Source organism: Zalophus californianus, chromosome 12, assembly GCF_009762305.2.
Source record: "Zalophus californianus isolate mZalCal1 chromosome 12, mZalCal1.pri.v2, whole genome shotgun sequence".
Taxonomy (NCBI): domain Eukaryota; kingdom Metazoa; phylum Chordata; class Mammalia; order Carnivora; family Otariidae; genus Zalophus; species Zalophus californianus.
This window is the reverse complement of record NC_045606.1, coordinates 45,192,255-45,196,761: the sequence shown is the minus strand read 5'-3', so window position 1 is coordinate 45,196,761 and position 4,507 is coordinate 45,192,255. Positions and strand designations below refer to the sequence as shown.

Below are 4,507 nucleotides of genomic sequence, written 5' to 3'. Positions count from 1 at the left end.
TGTTTGCTGCTATCCTTACCTACAGCCATGCTGAGTAAAGAAATAGCGAAACAGAAGTTAAATTGTACTCACGAGTGTTAACGTTTACATCTTCTAATCTGCGGTCTCTCAGAGAAAGCAAAAGTACCTACCAAATAGTGCTACTCCAGAAACTGGTTTCTTCACCAGCAATGTCACTTGCATGCATGAACTGGTTCGTTCTAAAGTGGTCACGGCTGTTGATGACAAGCTTTGTACATCTAATGGTCCGTCTGAAAACAAGTGTTTTGAATGTTAACTATTTTCTGACACTTCGGAGTTACTGTTGCTCTTCCCATTTCCATTAGGTCAATATATGGTTTGTGTTAACACTGTACAAGTTTAAAATTTCATTACAGGAAGTGGTCTGGGGTACTGTAATACTGGCTCGCCTCTGCTGGGTGCTGGGACACACTGAAAGAAAGCATTTTAGAGTATCCTCAGGTTCCATGATCGCAGCCTGATTACCATAAGGATAACAATAGTTTGGAGCAGTGAAAATCGTTACTACGTTCTGGTCATGGCACTAGTTACATCCATCCATCACCAGCTGGTGAGCTCTGGACACCAGTGGGAAGCCACTGACATGATTAAATGTTTCAGAAATGTCTTGCCCAAAGTTGTAACCAACTCCTTGAGGGGATATACCCCAACCACCCCCATCGATCGTCTGGATCTGACACAGCAAGTCACACATTGGACCCTGACGAGGAACTTCTAGGCTCTCAAGCCCTCTAATGTGATCCAGTGTAGCTATGGATGGTGAGAGGCCACCATGGAGACAGACTAGCTGTCCATCCACCAAGGCAGTGAAAGGAAGACAGTCAAAAAGATCTGTACAATATTTCCATATTTCCTTAAACACTCATCATAGAAACCATATAATCATGTGATCTGTCTGCTCTCATGATGTCCTCGAAGAATGGTGATACGTTCACAGTAACAAACCTTAACAGCTACAAGCAGAGTAACTGTTTCAACTGAATATCCTGTCACCATAATCTTCCATAAACAAAAATCTCCCATAATCTCCCAATCTCCCATAATCTCCCATAAATATCCTTTGTCAAACATAATCTCCCATAGTTTGTATCTGGTGATTTGCCACCAATTCTAGACAGTTCCATGAGATCATGAAATTGCCCATGTACATCTCCACAGATGGTGACTAGACATCGAACTTCTTGTACGTTGGATTCTTCTGTCAGGATCTCTTTAGCCTTTGTGGCTGCTGGTGGCTGCTCCCTGTAGGACTGGCCCCCGGCCGCTGCCCTCCTCCCCACCATCTAGTCCCAGAGCTCAGTTCTCTGTAATGGCAGCTACCTGCGTGGTGACATCATTCCCGGTGTTTTTTGTTGTTGTTTAATATTTATTTGACAGAGAGAGACACACACACAGCAAGAGAGGGAACACAAGCAGGGGGAGTGGGAGAAGGAGAAGCAGGCTTCAAGCAGAGCAGGGAGCCCGACGCGGGGCTCCATCCCAGAACCCTGGGATCACTACCTGAGCCGAAGGCAGATGCTTAATGACTGAGCCACCCAGGCACCCCCCAGGTGTTTTTTAAAAAAATAATTTTTATTTCTTCATTTCTACTCTGATGAGGCATTATCATACCTTTAATTCCTTAAGCATTATTTCTTTTAATCTTCAAACACATTTATAATAGCTGCTGTGAAGTCTGTTTGCTAAGTCCGCTATCTCACCAATGTGGGCCCGTTTAAAAGTAGTTTTTATTGCCTACGATTTTTTTCCTATGTATGGATCACACTTTGTTGTTTCTTTGCAGATCTCAGGGTTTTGTTGTTCTGTTTTTTTAAAAGTTAAGTATTTTAGGTATATCGTAGCATATCTGGATACTGAGAACTCCCTGGGGGTCATTCCTGTCTTCGTTTGTGGGGTCATTTATTTGCTTAATGAATTTGTTGAACTACTGCAAATTTTAATTCCTTTTCAGTGTTCAGGTTCTAATGTTCCCATTCAGATTTCTTTCCACTCTTTTGGTCTCTTGGTCTGGTTCTGTAAAAGTCACCCCTGGGTTGCCATAAGCTACTTATTGGCTTGGAGGCTGCTAACATTCACTTCTAGGAGTTCATGTGTTGTCACGTATTCCTTCAGGGACTAGTAGCTTAGAGATCCCCATTTGGAACTCTCCCAAGAGGCAGCAGCTTGGGGTATGCATTGTTTCCCAGACTATCAGGGATTAGTGTGATTTTATTTTTATACCTAGCTTTCTAGTAGTCCCTAGGTGAGAGTGGTTTATTGTTCAATTTGTGTTTGGTCAGTTTGTGTTTAAACCCCGTATGGCAGTAAGGGTTCTGCCCTCTGTGGATGGGCCGCATGCCATGGGGAAATGCTTACAGTCGGCCCCTCTGCCGAGTGGTTGCTACAGAGTGGATGAAGTTCAGCACGTGCATATAGCCTTCTTGACCTTCAAAACTATCTATGACCCTAAGACGGCTCTTCTCAGCTGTCTTTTTCTCTGATTCTTTTTGTCTGGTTACCCTCTTTCTTGGCTGACCTCAACAAATTTTACATTGTTTTTAAAACCACCCGTAGGCATAGAATTTTCCATTCTGGATTCCAAATAAAGCAGATTGCCTCAGCCAGAGCTGCAGCTCCTTCTTCTTATGGCCTGCCTTTCCTCCTGGGCAGAATCTTCGCACCACTCACCACTGCTGGGGATAAGAACCTGCGTTTCCAAGAATGGCACCCTGGTCTTTAAGTGGCTGCAAGGAAAAGGGCAGGAGGGCTGCCCCTTGGCCTTTTGACTTGCCCCTCCTGACATGGAACTTTTGCCCTACAAGGGAGGCCGGCCAAGGACAAGAGGGGTAGTGGTATTCTCGGCCTGCTGCATTTGGGGTGAGCCTCTGCTTTCTAAGTAGGGATTGGGTGAAAAAGGGAAACCTGTTTCTCTCAACTGTATTTGCCTGGGTAGAACTTCTGCAACATGAGACTGGGATGAAGGTGAGAAATGGAAACACTGGCCCTTGACCAGGAGCTCAGGGGAGGGCAGGAGTTTCTCTTCTTGGCAGCATCTGCCCAGGGAAGAGCACCTGGACTAGAAGTTTTGTAAGGGAGAGCTAGGAGCTGGGGGGTTAAGGGAGCAGTTTGTGCAAGGCTCAATTGCCACATGTTTTTGTTGTTCTGAGATTTAGTACATTTTCTAAATGAATGTTTCTCCATTCATTCACAGTTTCCAGAGACTTTAAATGATTTTATTTCTAATTTTTACCATTTAAATTGGTGTTTTGCTGGAAAGAGCGTTCAAGTATCTTACTCTGCCATTCTGAAAGTCTCACCTCCTTCACATTCCAGAGCTTCATATTTGGCTAAGTAGCATAAATTTATACTCTGAATTATACATCCTGTTCAGATTTCCACTCCTGCCTGACAAGGTCAGGAGTATGAAATAAGAATAGTAGAAAAATTGTCCCTGAAATCAGAAGGAGAGACGAACCATGAAAGACTATGGACTCTGAGAAACAAACTGAGGGTTCTAGAGGGGAGGGGGGTGGGGGATGGGTTAGCCTGGTGATGGGTATTAAGGAGGGCACGTTCTGCGTGGAGCACTGGGTGTTATGCACAAACAATGAGTCATGGAACACTACATCCAAAACTAATGATGTATGGTGATTAACATAATAAAATTAAATTTAAAGAAAAACAATAAAAAAAAGAAAGAAAAATTGTCCCTGGGGGGTACATTTCAATATTCTGATGGATAACTCCCATGACCAGTTATAGTCCTCCACACAAACTCTGCAAATAAGATAAGTATATCCTGAATAAGACACAGGAATCAAAACTACTTCTGACTCAGACTTTGGCACTAGAGGTCCCTTCCAACTTCTAGGCACCCACAACTGTTTAGGAAGGAATGACATTTATTTTTTACACTAAGATTTTATCTCTATTTCTTTTTAAACCAATTTTCTTTCAGGTTGACCAATATTTTTGAAGACTGAACTGATAATGCAAGTTTGGCTTTTTTTTTTTTTGTTCTTTCTTTTATTCCCCTTTTCAAGAGAATCCTTTCAAAAGATATTAAATGTCAACCCAGGTGATAGGCATCTTCAGCTGGAATCAATATCCACTTGCTGACTATTCATCAGAACAGGTCACATCTCTGGTGAATTCAAGGGCTGACAATTGCCTTCAAGAGTTGAGCAAGTCTAAGTTTCTAGAGAGTGTATATTTGGTCATTACATTAGGTTGGCTCCCAAGCCTGATAATTTCAGCCTTTGGATTGGTAGAGCACTGTCTGTCTTGCTTACATGGTATCTGTGGAAGAAATTCATTCCAGAAAGGATACATTATGGTTATGAATGACACCAATGAAACCACACAGCAAAAGAAAATTCCAAGATTGGTTCTTAAATGGGCAAGATTAATGAAACTCAAAATTCACAGTTCAAATGCACCAATGTTACTAAATGTTATATTAAGTATTATCCTGAATATATAAAAATAAATATAAGCAACACTGTTT

The 4,507-nt window shown here is 42.2% G+C and overlaps 1 pseudogene; it reads right to left on the bottom strand.

Moving 5' to 3' along the window:
- Positions 1 to 371: 371 nt before the first annotated feature.
- Positions 372 to 1,235, bottom strand: LOC113911502 (annotated as a pseudogene).
- Between the last annotated feature and the right edge of the window lie 3,272 nt (positions 1,236 to 4,507).